This window comes from Tursiops truncatus, chromosome 12 (genome assembly GCF_011762595.2).
Source record: "Tursiops truncatus isolate mTurTru1 chromosome 12, mTurTru1.mat.Y, whole genome shotgun sequence".
NCBI lineage: Eukaryota > Metazoa > Chordata > Mammalia > Artiodactyla > Delphinidae > Tursiops > Tursiops truncatus.
The window spans coordinates 51060163-51078346 of record NC_047045.1 but is presented as its reverse complement, the minus strand read 5'-3'; the positions used below and the strand labels follow the sequence as shown (position 1 = coordinate 51078346).

Genomic DNA, 18184 nt, shown 5'->3' with positions numbered 1-18184 from the left:
ATATGCTATCTACAAGAGACCCACTTCAGACCTAGGGACACATACAGACTGAAAGTGAGGGGTGGAAAAGATATTCCATGCAAATGGAAAACAAAAGAAAGCTGGAGTAGCAATTCTCATATCAGACAAAATAGACTTTAAAACAAAGACTACTACAAGAGACAAAGAAGGACAATATATAATGATCAAGGGATCAATCCAAGAAGAAGATATAACTATTGTAAATATTTATGCACCCAACATAGGAGCACATCAATACATAAGGCAAATGCTAACAGCCATAAAAGGGGAAATCAACAGTAACACAATCATAGTAGGGAATTTTAACATCCCACTTTCACCAATGGACAGATCATCCAAAAAGAAAATAAATAAGGAAACACAAGCTTTAAATGATACATTAAACAAGATGGAGTTAATTGATATTTATAGGTCAATCCATCCAAAAACAACAGAATACACTTTCTTCTCAAGTGCGCATGGAACATTCTCCATGATAGATCATATCTTGGGTCACAAATCAAGCCTTGGTAAATTTAAGACAATTGAAATCATATCAAGTATCTTTTCTGAGCACAACGCTATAAGACTAGATATCAATTACAGGAAAAAAATCTGTAAAAAATACAAACAAGTGGAGGCTAAACAATACACTACTAAACCAAGAGATCACTGAAGAAATCAAAGAGGAAATCAAAAAATACCTAGAAACAAATGGCAATGAAAATACAATGACCCAAAACTTATGGCATGAAGCAAAAGTAGTTCTAAGAAGGAAGTTTATAGCAATACAATCCTACCTCAAGAAACAAGAAAAATCTCAAATAAACAACCTAACCTGACACCTAAAGCAATTAGAGGAAGAAGAACAAAAAAACCCAAAGTTAGCAGAAGGAAAGAAATCATAAAGATCAGAACAGAAATAAATGAAAAAGAAATGAAGGAAACAATAGCAAAGGTCAATAAAACTAAAAGCTCGTTCTTTGAGAAGATAAACAAAATTGATAAACCATTAGCCAGACTCATCAAGAAAAAAGGAAGAAGACTCAAATCAATAGAATTAGAAATGAAAAACGAGAAGTAACAACTGACCCTGCAGAAATACAAAGGATCATGAGATTACTACAAGCAACTATATGCCAATAAAATAGACAACCTGGAAGAAATGCATACATTCTTAGAAAACCACAACCTTCGGAGACTGAACCAGGAAGAAATAGAAAAATATAAAGAGACCAATCACAAGCACTGAAATTGAAACTGTGATTAAAAATCTTCCAACAAACAAAAGTCCACCACCAGATGACTTCACAGGCGAATTCTATCAAACATTTAGAGAAAAGCTAACCCCTATCCTTCTCAGATTCTTCCAAAATATAGCAGAGGGAAGAACACTCCCAAATTCATTCTATAAGGCCACCATCACCCTGATACCAAAACCAGAAAAAGGTGTCACAAAGAAAGAAAACTACAGGCCAATATCACTGATGAACATAGATGCAAAAATCCTCAACAAAATACTAGCAAACAGGGCTTCCCTGGTGGTGCAGTTGTTGGCAGTCCACCTGCCGATGCAGGGGACATGGGTTCGTGCCCCGGTCCAGGAGGATCCCACACGCCGCGGATCGGCTGGGTCCGTGAGCCATGGCCACTGGGCCTGCGCGTCCGGAGCCTTGCTCCGCAACGGGAGAGGCCACAACAGTGAGAGGCCCACGTACCGCACAAAAAAAAAAAAAAAAAAAAAAAAAAAAAAGAAGAAGTCCCACTCCTAACCCACCACCACCCACAATCAAGTTCTTTTTCTGTTTTTCCTCCCTGATAAGAGATTTGATTTCCTCATTTGTGCCCCAAGTGACCAACGCAAATAACATGTAGTCATACTTTTCCCTCCTCATGGGGCACTGAGTGGCAGACATCCTCTGCTTTCTAATCAAGACAAATTAGCAAACAAGATGCAGAGCCAGATGTTAGGGCTGAAGAATGCCTCATTCCCTCCCCTTGTTGAAACTTCTGAAATAAGCCCAGCCTTGCTGTACGTACCTCCGTAAAAACAGTTTATCGAGTCCATCCATTCTCAAATGAAGGAAGCTGAGTCATACAGCAAATTGCTCAAACACCCAGCGTGAGTCCTAGGGTTGTTCAAGGGCACAAAGCGTAGTAGGTGCTTGGTATTTCTGTATCCATCACAATCATAGCTTCTAAAAATTTTTTTTAAACTGCATTTACACGGCTCATGTCAGCAGAGCAGTTTTATGGTAATTTTAAAGATGGAAAAACTAGTGCTCAGATTGGTTATGAGCTTAGTCATAGAACTAGAAAATGGCAGGGTCTGGATTCAGATATTCTGATTCCTAATGTTTTTTTCTTTTTCCTGATATAACCAAAGCATTCTTCTTCCTTTTATCTATAGAAACTCCTGGTCTTTGAAAAGAGGTTAAAAACCAAGACTTTTAACCAGTTCCAAGGAACTGGTCCATCTTCACCATCACATCATTCTCCCCTTAGCCCAGCAGATGGGCTATTCTTTGCTTCCACAGGTTAAATTAGGATACTCTGGGCTTTATTTTTCGTTTGCAAAGTTCATCAGTGAATTATAAACAAGAAGCACTCTTCACGAAGAGATAACCAGTGCAATCTCTGTTCAATTCAGCAACAGACTGAAAGATTTATTGACCCCCTGGGTTTTAAAAAAATTATTTTTAGCTTCTAGAAATTAAAAAATGTTATCTATGCGTTTATATCAGAGACACTATTCTCTGCGAGATTATTCAGAAATAAATTACTTTCTGAGGAAAGCTAATAAAAATCTTCTGCAGGTGTTTGTTTCACTCAAGAATTTTTAGAATGGAGATAATGGAGGAAGTAGAAGGACCTGATGTGAACTGTAGCTATGACGCTTAGAAATTTCAGTCTTGCCAAATAAAGAAACATTATGCTAATATAATGTTTTCATATGTATGCCTTGGCTACTTGATTTTTATATTGAAAATTGTGGAAATGTTTATTTTAGCATTATAAGCGTAATGACGTGAATGCAAGCATAAGTGCCTTCAAAGCAAACAGATACACTCATTTGTAGAAATCCAATCTAGAGCAGTAGATGTAATTTATTATCGGATGGTTTTATTAACTTTATGGGCTGAATCATTTCATCATTTGTCTGTCCAGCAGGGCAGGGCATCTGGAATGGCCAATTGTGCATGTTGGAAAGGAGCAGTTGATGCTACTCATACATCAGTGCTGACAAAGCACCTTCGAGAGCCAACCCCAGAGCCCAACCTCACCCCTCCACCCATCTCCCTTCCCCACATCTGCAGGATCTCCCTCCTGAAGGGATTGCCAAAGTGTGCTCACAGACAACCAGTATCAAGTTTTGTGGTGTTCAGTTAAAATATGACGCAGGCTCCTTACCAAAATACTCAGTGACCCTTCCCATATTGGACTTTCCCATCTCCAGCCCAAACAATCAATTATGTAACTCCTGCAGTGAGCTGTGATCAGCTGGCTATCCAATCATAGGACAGGATCTGATAAACACTTACACAGAAATGCTAATAGATAATACTCTTATCCTTCCCAGGCCTATATGCCTATTATGGAATATATATTATGGAATGAAGATATATAATAGATACATGTGTATGTAGTGTTCTGTTCCTAATGTGTTATTTCAAGTAACAGAAGTAAGCTGGAGGGATAGACACCATCAACATCTTTCTTTCCAGTGTTATCCCTGAGAAACTTCAAATTATAATAAATTTAATAAAGAGGAAAAAAATCCCTTCCTGTGTTTTCATGGGCAGCTGCCCTAACTGGGCATGTCTCAATAAAGTCATGTCAGCAGCAAGAGGGAATATTCTAATCTCAGAGGCAATGGATAGAAGAAGGGGATGCCCAGGCACAAAAAATCATGTTGGTTGAGCAACACACACACAAAATTTTAAGCATATTTTCTGAATTAAAAGCTAACTAGGCGGGCTTCCCTGGTGGCACAGTGGTTGGGAGTCTGCCTGCCAATGCAGGGGACACGGGTTCGAGCCCTGGTCTGGGAAGATCCCACATGCCATGGAGCAACTAAGCCCGTGAGCCACAACTACTGAGCCTGCGCGTCTGGAGCCTGTGCTCCGCAACGGGAGAGGCCCGCCCACTGCGATGTAGAGTGGCCCCCGCTCGCCGCAACTGGAGAAAGCCCTCGCACAGAAACGAAGACCCAACACAGCCAAAAATAAATAAATAATAAATTAATTTTTTTAAAAAAGCTAACTAAGCTGTATATAGGATTTTTACACATGAAAATTTCTATAATAAAAAGCAGAATTGATTTTCTGTCACCCTTGTCTATTGTCTTTTTTCCTATTTAATAAATATTTTTGTTAAAGTTTAACATACATCAAGGACCCAGTTCATAAGCCTATAGTTTGATGAATTTTCACAAAATAAACACATTCATGAAACAAGCACTGAGATTGAGAAACAGAATATTCCCAGCGCCTCAAGAGACTCCTCATCCCCTTTTCAAGTGACTAACTTCCTCTCAGATGTAATTGGTGTAACTGTTCTACCTTCTAATGCCATAGAACAGCTTTGCTAATGCACTTTTAAATGGAAATAACTCTGTCATTTTATTTTAGTCATGTTATTACCCATTTGGCGTTAAATCAAAGATAGTGATTAGAGACATTTGGTTTTCCTAAGGTATTTTTCAGGGTATCTGTTTTTCTGAAAGTACATCATCTTGAATTATCAGGATTTGAAAGAGCCAAGTTTGAAAAGATGACTTTTTAGCACAAGGTCCCAAGACAGAAGAATGATGCGGCTGAAAGAAGTCACTATGTCAGGTGAGTAAGAGAATCATTATTGTAACTTGAAATACAGGGTAGTTTCAGCCATAAATTCAGAGTAAACTTCCTTTATGTGTAACACTTTAATATTGCATTATTATCAAGGAGAAATATAACTTTGCCTTTAGCCATGTTCAAATCTTCTGAGGGAGAAATATTAAATATATAAACGTGAGGAATGAACTTCAGCAATGTAATCCATTATGAATATATTTGAGGCATAAAATCTATAATAAATGGATAGAACCTGTACTAGTCCATTTCATATTTACAATGTGTCTAGTAACACTTCATTCCAGCTGAGCAATTTATAGATTGGGTAGTTGTTTTCCTTACTGTTTATTCAAATAGTAAATCAATTTTTGCGTTTTTTAGAAGTTGAATGATGAATTAATCAGAGCCTGAGTTTCATACTTTTTAAAAGTTAGGTGACGAGTTATTCAGATTTCCCTGCTACCAATTCCACTTGTTTCGAAGCAGAGGGTGGGAAAAATAAACTGACTTATAAACCCTCCTTATCCCTTGTTAGTTTCCTCCATGAACCATCGACCCTGATAAGCATAATATGAGAAAAGGGGGAAAAGAAATAAAATTGCATATATTTATTAAGCAACTGTGTAGATATAGTACTTTATTCGTACTAATAAAATATAGCCCCACTTCTTATGAACTTAAAGTTCAAAACTAGAGCTTCCCTGGTGGCGCAGTGGTTGAGAGTCCTCCTGCTGATGCAGGAGATGCAGGTTCGTGCCCCGGTCTGGGAAGATCGCACATGCCACAGAGCGGCTAGGCCCGTGAGCCATGGCCGCTGAGCCTGCGTGTCCGGAGCCTGTGCTCCGCAGCAGGAGAGGCCACAACAGTGAGAGGCCCACGTACTGCAAAAACAAAAAACAAAAAAAACAAAAATGAAATACTGTTTCATGCCAAAAAAAAAAAAAGGGGGGAGATTAATCACCAACAGATGTGCATGAAAAGAAATATTAGAGGAAGTTCTCTGATAGAAGGAAAATTATACCAGACAAATGTTCATTTCACTCCACATAAGGGAATGAAGTACACCGCAAGTGGTAAATATGTAGGTAAATATAAAAATTGAGATACCCAAACTGAACTCTTGAATTTTTCCTCAACATCTGCTTGTTGCTTAGTCTTTCCTTATCTCGTTTAATGACAGCTCCATCCTTCCATCCTAAGGTCAAAAATTTTGTGGTCAACATCGACTTGTCTTTTTTGCACACACCCTACATCAAAGCATCAGCACGTGCTCGTAGCTTTAACTTCAGAACATGTTCAGAATCTCACCTCCGTGGCTACCTCTTAGGTGCTTAGCTCCATCATTTTGCCTCAGCCTTCTAATTGGCTTCTCTGCTACCACAGCAGTGTATTCACAACGCAGCAGTCATAGTAATCCTGCAAAAACATATGACACTTCCCATCACACCTCTACTCACCAAGCTCCAGTAGCTCCCATCTCCCCAGAGAAAAGCCAAGCTCTTGTTACAGCCGACAGGCCCCATCGTGCCTTCCTGTCTCCATCTTTGCGCCTCTCTGGCCCTCCACCATATACTGACGTGGTTTATTCTCTCTCACTTCCTTCAAGTCTTTTCTAAAATGTCATCTATTCACTGCGGCCTTCCCTGAACACACTATTTAAAATTGCAACTTCCTGCCCACACAGAGCTACCCCCTTCCCTGATATCTTGATCTCTATAGTCCTCCTGTTTTATATAATGTGTTCACTGTCGTGTCTCCACTAGAACATAAGTTCCACGAAGGCGGGAATATTGTCGTTCATTTTTACTGCTGAAAGTCCAGTGTCTAGAGAAATGGCAGGCATTTAGTAGACCTCCATAAATATTTGTTGAATTAATGAGTAAAGAGGGGTGTGCTTGACCAAGCCCGGCAGCTGTAGTACATATCCTTTGTCACCAGAGGGCAGCACAAGAGCATTAAGGTTTTAATGATGGACGCTAAAGAGACGCTAAAACCTAGGTTCACACATGGGAGATGAGGAGAGGTTTTTCCAAACCCGATCCTGTGGTGGAGGTTGCATAGAAGAGGAAATCAGGGGTAGTTGAATAAACCTCTGTTTTTTTTATGTGTGACTTTGAGAATCACTTCACTCTCTGGGTCTCAGTTTCCTCATACTTTAATTCAATTCACTAGATTTGTTTAACTCTGATTCACTTCTGGCCCTAGCGGTCCACCATTCGAAATCAAACAAGCCCCCATGTGTCCACCTCACCTTTTTAAATTTCACATTCAGGCTAGAATATAGTGCAATGCATTTTGCATAAAGTTGTATTCAAGCTACTGGGATTCAGTAATTACCCACAAGTTCAATAGAAAAACTAAATCAAAGAGTAAGCTTGACTCGATTTCTTTATTCCCACCTCTAGTTTTTGAATGAGAGGGAGTAATACTGAAATGAAAGAAGTTAGCACCACTCTGGAGATCCCAGGGCTTTGAGATAGTGTCAATTAAAAGCTATGGTTTCTTTTCTGGTTATCACTTTTGGGAATATGCTAATGTAGAGAAATTTGAGACTGGAAGATATTGTCTCCTGGAAAAGAGGCCATTTAAACTTATCCATCGGAGGAAATGACTAAATTTATTTTCTTAATGATGGAAGAGTTTAATTTTCTTTGAAAGAATCAACATTTCTAAAACTGATCAGGGGAGGGCAGTAAAGAGTTACATACGGCTGCTAGTCAATAAAGTATTTATACAAGAGAAGAATTATATTTTAAACTAATTTATTTTTAAGTTTTACTGGCCCCTAATAAAATTCACTCACCATTTTCTTGGTTTGAAGAACTTAAAGTGTCATCAAAGGATTTGTGGAGATGAGTTCGGTCACTGAGTTAGCATAGCATCTCAGAACAAAAAACTCCCTGAATTGCATGTTACCATTGAATATGGAGCCCACTACCACAGGCAGGAGAAATCATCTTTTCATGATCTGGTATTTAAGTGGCTTTAATGAAAGCCATCCCTTTTATGGGATTAAATGCATTAAATTCTATTTTAGCGTAATTGTTCTCTTAGTCCTGGCATTTGACTTATTTCAGAATGTCTAATCTACATTTATGCTTCACAGAAGTTTATTTTCTCATCCAAAAAATAAGAGGACATAAAGAGACACACAGGTTGGACTTCTTAGTGCCGGTTATTATGTTAAAGCAAAATCAACATAGAGCTTGATTTCTTTGGCCTAACTCCATTGACTTACGTGGGTGGCTTTGGTTGGAAATATACTGGGCTGCTAAAGAAATGAGGAGAAAAAAAAAGAAATCCATACCACAAGAGTGCTAAATAAACACATCTGATTTTCTGTCTAATTTTCTGACAGAATGGTTAATAAGGTTATCTGGAAAGAATCAAACAATCCAAGCTAAATCCTGGCTATGTTCTCTACTTTCCTATGTAGCATTTATGAAAAATGTAATTATCTAATGGCTTGTAATTATCTAGTGGTTTTTATTTTCTATCTTCACCACCTAGACCGGTACCACTCCCCAACCTCACCCCAGCAAATCTCTCTTCATTCAGGGCTGTGTTCCTGGCAATGTGCATAGGCCTGTTCATATGGCAGGGGTTCCATAAATTCTTCTAGATTATAAGCCCCAAGGACAAGGATGGTCTCATAGTCAGCTTCAGATTCCTAGTATTTAGCCCATAGCATGGTAGAGCATGTAAATTTAGTAAATATTTCTTAGATAAACTGTTGTCTAATGTATTTATTCTCTTTACCAGGTACCATAGTGAACAAAACAAGTTTCATGCCCTCATGGAAACATTCTAGTAGGAGGTGGGACAACAGAGGTAACAGATACATATGCATGAATAATTCAAATATCAGACAGTGATCAGTGTAGGTAGACTCCTGTAGCACCACAAGAAAGTCACTGACAGCCAAATGCAGAGCCAAAATTGCTGGCCGTCCTCTGAAAAGCACAGAAGAGTCTCCTAGGCAAGGGAATGGCTTGTGCAAAGACCCTGCACAGGAATTTGGTAGGTTCATAAGGTCAGTGAGGCCAGGAGTTGCAGAAGGAAGGCATAGCCATCCACCTATACCATTCTCTGCGCTGGAGACTGAAGAAAAGCAGCTTGAAAAGAGTGACACAAGGAATGCAGTAATGATGCTGAAAACTCGGCCTCCATGCACCAGCGCCGAATCGAATCTCAGAGACAGAGTTTTTGGTGAAATAGAAAAGAAGAGCTTTATTGCTTTGCCAGGCAAAGGCAGACACAGCAGGGTCATGCCTCAAAAACTGTGTGCCTCAACCCGGGGAGATTTGATGAGGAGCTTTATAGGATGGTTCAAGGGCAGGGTTCTGATACGGATCAGGGTGTATGTAGGGCCTGCACTCCTTTTATCTGGCCTCAGGTGGTTTCCTGATGAGCTTCGAGGTTATCAAACTGTTACCTTCTCTCTGGAACATCTTCCATTTGGCGGGGCTTTTAATTCTGCAGAAGACCTTAAAGATATTATTATGTGTATCCCTTGAGGTGGACCCAGGACCCTGCCCTGAGGCTGCACTATTGTTTCTTGGCGGCTTCTCCCTTGTCTCTGCATCCCCTCCCTTCCCTGTTTAGCAACTGGTTGAAAGTCTGTGCTTGGTTTCAGTAACAGAACAACCATCTAAGAATGAATACAAAGAAATCCTGTCCTACTCACTCAAAGTCTTGGTGTTCAACACTCAGCATCCAATTTTGCAGCATTACGAGAAGATTCCCTCATAAAAGCTTGGGGAGATGCTATGTATATAACGTTAATTTAAATATCAAGATTCCAAATTGCTTAGACAGGATAAATTCAACTAAGCAAGGACTATTCAAGGGAATAAGACAATATTCGTGTTCATTCATGAAGGCATTATTTAACAAATAATAAGTGAGTGCCTCGAATGTCAGGCATCATTCTTGGTGGTGGGGATACAACCGTAAACAAAACAGAAAAAGCACCTGTCTTCATGGAGTTCATCTATATTACTGAGGGGGAGATAGCCAAAAACTAAAAATTACACAAAGGACAAGATCATTTCAGCTGTGACAAGTGCAACAAAGGAAAAGTGCCAAGATCAACTTGGGTGGTCAGATGTCTTCCCGGGTCCCCTTCACAAATCATGTCAGCCAATGAGTATAGCAAACATTAGGAGAGGTTTCCTTTAAGTCATGGAATGATGAAATGGTTTTCTCCTTTATGTTTTCTACATTTTCTAATTTTTTGCAATGAGGATGTTATTTGATTTACGTAATCAAATTGATAAAATTTATTAAATAATACATAAAAACATTCTCATTAAAGTTTCAGCTGCTAAAGATAAAATTAGGAGTTTCCTTTGCCAAGGGAAAGGAGACAGGCATAAAGTAATATTATAAATGAACTTTATTAAAAGTGACAGAAATGAACTTTATTAAAAGTGACCTTTATTAAAAGGTCCGTGTTTGGTGCCTCTGCTGCATAACGGGAACAAGTTTTCTCGGAAACAGTAATCTCTATTCCCAGAAGTATAAGACAGCATACTTCACTATTTTTTTTAACACAAATGCTTCCTTCTTTAATTTATGAAGAGTGTTATCAGCAGGGATACCATTGTTAGTTCCATGTGATCGTAGAGAGAATTCTGTGATTTTATCGTAGATAAGGAGCAAGAAGCACTTTTCAGGAGTTTGGTTCACAAATTATGGGGACGTTAGTAAACCTCAGCAGAACCAAGCTCTTTTTTTTTAAAAACCTTCTTGGTCAAATGTTCAAACTCAGGTTGAAAACGTTGTTGATTGCCACAAAACCAACTGTGGACATGAGTCATCAACATTGACTACAATTCAGCAGGACATAAGGCATATTCTTGCTGCACGTATCTGGGAAGGAGGAACTACCATGAATGTTACAGTCCTCGGATGACAGGATCGGTAACCAGTGCGTCACAGGACTTTCATGTGCCGTGCCTCCCCTGACCAGTACTTGACATTGATGAGAAATGACACAGGTGAGGGAATGGGGACTAGCTCACTTTTTATTTAAAGCATACAGTCCGCTGTAAGCAATGTAATACAATCCAGAACAGTACGAAACAGGAAGAAACAATCTACTTAATTTGATCAAAACCAAACCAAACAGAAGTGTTATTTTCTTTGTCTCTGCTCTGCTAATGCACATACAAGTTTCTAGATAAACAATATAACCACTAGAAAAATGGGGAGGGAGTTATAGGGGAAGGTTCAATAAAGTGCCAAAACAGATAAAGCTGATATACTGGACCCAAGTCTCGTTAAACTGTAATTTTTTCCCCTCAGTCTTCTGTGTCCCTTTGCTTCTCCCCTCCTGTTATACAACATCGATTAAAATTTTTTTCCCTTGGTGTTACAGTGAAGAGCATTCAGTGATTCTCAAGGAAAAACAGGCATCTATTTCTCTTTTCCCAGGCTTTCTTCTCTTTCCTTGAAAGAAAAAAAAAAAAAAGAGGCAACAAGGAGACTGTTTGGCGCTGCCCAGTTCCCCATCATACGATGCTGATGTAATGAGCTGGGGGCGCCCTGACGGGCTGACTGAGAACTGGTCATGCTTTCTTCACACATGGAGCGGCAATCAGCTTACAAGTAAATCACCTCTGAGCACAAGCTGTCTCCACAAAGGCAGCCAAAGAGGCAGCATTCAAAGGCTGACAAAACATGCCTAAAGCGTGAAAGAAAAGGAGACACTGAGGCTGCTGGAGAGAGAGGCTTCCAACATTAATCCCCACCCTGTCAGGCACTGTGCGCACTCCAGAGGGAGCTTGACCGATGGAATACCATCTGAAGTTCACACTTGGAAAAAGCCACAAGTTCAACATCAGGAATGAGGGGAAAGTGTCAAGATATAGGATAAACAAATAAATAAGAAGAGGGGGAGAAAAGAATAAGAAGGGAATGCAGTGTTGTGTGGTGACACCCAGAGCTGATGATGTCTGTTGCATCTTAAGCTTCCAGTGAACTCCATTAATTATTCATAAGCGGACATTTTGTGAATTGCATACACTTTGCATGTCATTTACTTTCTAATGTAAACATTGAGAAGAGAGTCATTTCTTGAAAGTGCAAATGTTTTTTGCAAGAAACACTTTGAAAAATCGTAACACTGACCAAAGATCAACAAATGACATCTAAAACAGTCTAAATATAGTAAGTCTGTTCTTCCTGAGCAGAGACTGTTAGTTAATACTCTATAAATTATTTACAATCATGGTACTGGTGAGCTTAGAAATGAGTTGGACCAGAAGAAATGCACCAGCTCTCACTTACTCTGGTCCTGAGATCTGCACTACTTCTGCTTACGGGATACGTCATCTACTTATCTATCTACGTTACCTACACATTTGTCTGCCTATCCCTACCTATGCATACTTTCATGCATCCAACACTTACCAAGCAGCTCACATACTGCTTGTGGCTGTATTTACATCTTTGTCATATCATCACTCTCCTCTTCTAAAGAGACTTCCACAGTAACAAGTTACATCTTTTTTTTTTTTTTTTTTGGCCGCATCACACTGCCAGGGAAGTCCCCCGTAAGTCCCCTACATAAGAACAAGTTCCATTCTGAGAGCACGTTTGTAAGCCTAGTTTGTTTGTAAGTCCAACAAAGTTAGCCTAGGTACCCAACTAACACAACTGGCTATATAGTACTGTACTATAATAGATGTATAATACTTTTCACACAAAGAATACATAGAAAAAAAACACAAAAAATAAAGAAAACATTTTAAATCTTACAGTACAGTACCTTGAAAAGTACAGTAGTACCAGCTACATCACCACTGCTTTTACTCTTGCTTCTGGACATCTTGGGCTTGAAATAAAGATACTGTACTACTGTACTCTATACAGTGCTATACAGTAAAGTGCACAAAAGCACAACCACTTGTAGAGGATGCACGCACGTGACAATGTATGCCAGACACGTGAACTAACTTACGTGATTGGACATGTGAATGCACATTCACATCTTTGAAAATTCGCAATTTGAAGGTTCGTATGTACATCCTTTTTTTTTTTTTTTTTTTTTTTTTTTTTTGCGGTACACGGGTCTCTCACTGTTGTGGCCTCTCCCGTTGCAGAGCACAGGCTCCGGACGCGCAGGCTCAGCGGCCATGGCTCACGGGCCCAGTCACTCCGCGGCATGTGGGATCTTCCCGGACCGGGGCACGAACCCGTGTCCCCTGCATCGGCAGGCGGACTCTCAACCACTGCGTCACCAGGGGAGCTCCATAGATAAAATTTTAATGTAAGAATGGAGGTAAGATGAACCCAAATACTACTGCATGTGGGAAAATATGGGTTTTGCCGTGATTCTGATGGTTTAGCATCTCAGAGTACCAAACAGTAGAGACAAAATAAGATATCAGCTCAAGTCAAGCAGATCCCCTCATTTATTGTGTCTGGCATTTACTTACATTAGCCTATGAGGTAAACAGCAATACACATCCAACTTGAGGTCTAAGAACATAATGACTAAAACTCAGTGTTTCACTGTCTGTGACTTACTTAAAAATACCCCGTCAGAGATAACTGTTTTATGTATGTGCAAGTGAGTGTAAGCTTCAGCTCCCTGGCCAGTCCATTGTTATACTTAAAAGTTCACGTGCTGGGTGTTCAACTCACTTACTATCGAGAATGAAAGGCCTGAGAGTGGTCAATGCAAGTTCTAATCAGGAAGCTGTTACTCTTTGCTAATTAGAATACTGGATTTCAGAATTTTTTTTTATGTTTTAATCTAGCCAAGGGTTTTTTTTTTAATTGAAGTATAGTTGATTTACAAGGTTGTGTTTGTTTCAAGTGTACAGCAAAATGATTCAGAGATATATATTTATATTCTTTTTTTAAGGTTTTATTTTCTTTTGAATTTTTTTTATACAGCAGGTTCTTATTAGTTATCTATTTTACACATATTAGTGTATATATGTCAATCCCAATCTCCCAATTCATCCCACCACCACCACCACCCCGCTTTCCCCCGTTGGTGTCCATACGTTTGTTCTCTACATCTGTGTCTCTATTTCTGCCTTGCAAACTGATGCATCTGTACTATTTTTCTAGATTCCACATATATGCATTAATATACGATATTTTTCTCTTTCTGACTTACTTCACTCCGTACGATTGTCTCTAGGTCCATCTATGTCTCTACAAATGACCCAATTTCATTCCTTTTTATGGCTGAGTAATATTCCACTGTATATATGTACCACATCTTCTTTATCCATTCATATGGTGATGGGCATTTAGGTTGCTTCCATGACCTGGCTATTGTAAATAGTGCTGCAATGAACATTGGGGTGCATGTGTCTTTTTGAATTATGGTTTTCTCTCAGTATATGGCCAGTAGTGGGATATATATATTCTTTTCTTCAGATTCTTTTCCATTATAGATTATTACAAGATATTGAATATAGTTCTCCATGCTATACAGTAGGTTCTTGTTGTTTATCTATTACATATATATAATAGTACTGTGTTATCTGTTAATCCCAAACTCCCAATTTATCCCCCTCTCTCCCCTTTCCCCTTTGGTAACCATAAGTTTGTTTTCTGTCTGTGAGTCTATTTCTATTTTGTAAATAAGTTCATTTGTATCATATTTTAGGTTCCACATATAAGTGACAATATATGATATTTGTCTTTCTCTAAATGACTTATTTCACTTAGTATGATAATCTCTAGGTCCACCCATGTCGCTGCAAATGGCATTATTTCATTCATTTTTATGGCTGAGTAATATTCCATTGTATATATGTACCACATCTTCTTTATCCATTCATCTGTCAAGGGACATTAAGGTTGCTTCCATGTCTTGGCTATTGTAAATAGTGCTGCAGTGAACACTGGGGTGAATGTATCTTTTCAAATTAGAGTTTCATCATTTCTAGATATATGCTTAGGAGTGGGATTGCAGGATCATACGGTAACTCTGTTTTTGGTTTTCTAAGGACCCTCCATACTGTTCTCCATAGTGACTGGACCAATTTACATTCCCACCAACAGGGTAGAAGGGTTGCCTTTTCTCCACACTCTCTTCAACACAGAAATGCATTTTTATTGGTGAAAATAATAGTCTGTGGACTAGCATGATGAATGTTGGAAATGGACTCTCAAAGGAGAAATTAAAGATATGCAAAGTATGTAGATTAGCTAAAATGGCATGGATAGATAGACGGATAGATAGACAGATATATAGACGATAGATGGATAGGCAGACATAGAAATATGTGCATGTATTTTTTTTTAAGAGACACTCACTCCTCCTATCATACATAAGCAAGGTAGAAGAGCCAGGAGGCCAGCAGCCTCACCTCTAAGGATGATATCTTAGACAATCCTCACCCTTTCTGCCTCTGAAGGTGAACTCCTGAGGGTTTTGAGCAGTGCCCCGTGAAGGCATATTGAAGCCTGAGTTCAGCAAAGAAACAACGTGTGCCCTTACATACTCTTACTAAAATATCCTCCCACATTTTGAACCAAATGTAAAAGTTAATAAAATCTCTACAATCAAAACCATGACCATAAAGCTCCATGTTGCCCAATGGGGTCAGATGCCACGGTAAACCTTCACGACCTGTTCTGGCAGTTCGGTAACCACTGGTTACTTGGAAATGACTTCTTGTTGCACAGCAATGCAGGAACATAAAACAATGACTGTCTTATTTAAAATTTTAACATTTTGTTCATGACAAATTATTTTGCATTCATTTTGAATTTTTAAAATATTATTTCTCTTGATTACTAAGTGTTTCGGCACCTCTTTAAATTTTGCACCAGAGGCTAACGCCTCAACTGCCCTGATTTTGAGCATCTGAGGAGGCTACAAGACTGAAATATTGTATCTCTAGAATTTTAGTGTTTGACTCTAGCAAACCTCTAATCCGAGGTAGTGTTCAAAGAACCCCAATGGATGGAGAATGGGATCTTCTAGAGACTATAAAATGAGCATTGTAAATAAAATGTCTGTTGTTTGATTTTATATGTTATTTTACTATTAAATATTTAGTTAATATCTATATATGTGGTATAATCTGGATGAAACTTGTTTTCATTATTATCTGACAGGCCAGAATTTGGGAATGGCTACCATTATCTGCCAAAAAAGAAGCTGAGAATAAGTTAATTCACAACACTCAAGGAGACAATGAATGGGATCAAGCGTAATGCATATTTTATCTCATTTAACTACATTTTTGTCGCACTAACTATGTGTCAAAGGTTGTTTTATATGCTTTACAAAATTTGATTCATAACAATCGTCTTTGTGAAATACTATTATTATCTCTATTTTACAAATGAGAAAACTCTCTTCATTCTCTTGGGGAAATCCAGAACTAGGTGCACCTCGTTTGAAACTGCATGACAGAAAAAGTCCACCATAGATATTATACAAAACTAATGTATCAAAAGGAAAGAAAACATTGAGCCTTTAGACCCAGAGAGGGACTGTATTTTTTTTTTTTTTTTTTTTTGCGGTACACGGGCCTCTCAGTGTTGTGGCCTCTCCCATTGCGGAGCACAGGCTCCAGACACGCAGGCTCAGTGGCCATGGCTCACGGGCCTAGCCGCTCCGCGGCATGTGGGATCTTCCCGGACCGGGGCACGAACCCGTGTCCCCTGCATCGGCAGGCGGACTCTCAACCACTGCGCCACCAGGGAAGCCGAGAACTGTATCTTTAAAATAAGTCATCTCAAGAACCAAAATACGTTTAGAAAATTCGTTAAAATCCTCAATCAAATGCAAAAACCCAAGAACTCATAACTATAAAGGTTCAGGCAAAATAAGAGAGCAAATCAGTAAGATTTAATCTACTACAGTAATTTTTTTGGAGGGGGAGAAAGTTTTATTATCAAGTTAATGTAAATCCTCTTAAAAACTTCGTTAGAATGCTTCTGTCCCACTCTTGGCTCAAATCTACTTAAACATTGCAGCACTGATTGGCACAAAATTATCTGTGGTTCAGAGAAATGTCTCTAAAGACTAACGTTTAATTATGTCCATTCTAAGAGTTTGTGGTATGAATTTGAAGGGTGGATATAATTTCTTGACTTCGATCCTCGTATCCTGATAGCACTTTTCCCCCCAACTTTACTGAGATATAATTGACATATAACACTGTGTAAGTTTGTGTACAACACATTGATTTCATATACTTATATACTGCAATAGAGTTAATGCCTTAGCATTAGGTAATGCCTCCATCATGTCACATAATTACAATTTCTTTCTGTGGTGAGTATAATAATTTTTATTTGTCCACTTATGTATATGTCTTCTTTTTTGTTTCAGGTTTCAATTACAGGCCCTGCACGTAACAGGCATTAAGAAAATGTCTGATGAATAAATGTATGAATCTACTCCTCCCTTTTCCATAAAAATAATTACTGAACATATGAGTAACTTAAATAAACCCAGTATGGCTTCTAAACAAGGGAGCCCCCAATTTGATATTCTGTGGTCTGTCATGCTCAAATGTAGAAGATAAATAACACCTTAAATGTACTCTTATTGAAAAGATCTTGTTTTGCGTCTAAAGCATAAAGATTCCAAATGAAAGATTTTGGTTCTTTCTTCTGTAGCAAACATATCCATTAAAATATAATGATGAGTAGACGGTATTTAAAATTTTTAAGTAACTTCTTTTATTTTCAAAGGATTTTAGTATCTTTATATATCTAAAATCAATGCTACCAACTCTTGGCAAAAAAATGAAGGGTTAAAAGAAACTACGGATATTTCAGCTAAAGATTCCAGCTAGATTTTAAGGGGACTGGTGGTTAATGAATTTTCAGGTGAATAAAAACTGCCTCAGGCTGTTGCTATGGTGCTTTGATATCACTTGGCAGTCATTTGCAGGCTTAACAGGAAAGAAGACAAGTGAAGACTATATCACAACATTCCCTGTAACTCCAGTCCTTGTTCCAAGCACAATCCCATTGCTGTCTGGGTGATCTGAGAATAAATGCTTTCAAGACACACACATAAAAAGGGATTTTGTAAGTAGTATCCGGCAGGAACCTCAGTATTAATCTGCAAAATAACAAAACCTGCCTGACAGACTGATCAGAACATAGGTTTATCTTCTATGTTGTGACAGCCATTTCCATGTTTTTGCGATTATATGGTTTTAGACAAAGTAATCATTTTAGCAACTTTTTATCATTCTTCCCAAATAGCAAAGACTCAAGTGGACATCTTTGTAATACAGTTGTCAGTATTTCTGACCCTCTTGTTTTGTGACATGACAGTCACAACCCCTACTCAATAGTTTCTGGGAATGAAGTCCATTGTAATGAAGGTGATCCTGTTAAAAATATTT

The 18184-nt window shown here is 38.6% G+C and overlaps 1 protein-coding gene across 4 annotated transcripts in view; it reads right to left on the bottom strand.

The window, feature by feature from the left end:
* Positions 1-10850: 10850 nt before the first annotated feature.
* SMPDL3A (sphingomyelin phosphodiesterase acid like 3A) overlaps positions 10851-18184 on the bottom strand; it is a 29165-nt gene continuing 21831 nt past the window's right edge. Inside the window, exon 10 of one of the 4 annotated variants that reach the window (XM_073789539.1) lies at positions 10851-11288. The gene's annotated coding sequence lies outside the window, so the exon portion shown is untranslated. Of the gene's footprint in view, positions 11289-11648; positions 18170-18184 lie in introns of those variants that run through there. The other 3 variants (XM_073789537.1, XM_073789538.1, XM_073789540.1) reach the window with 3 other exon arrangements.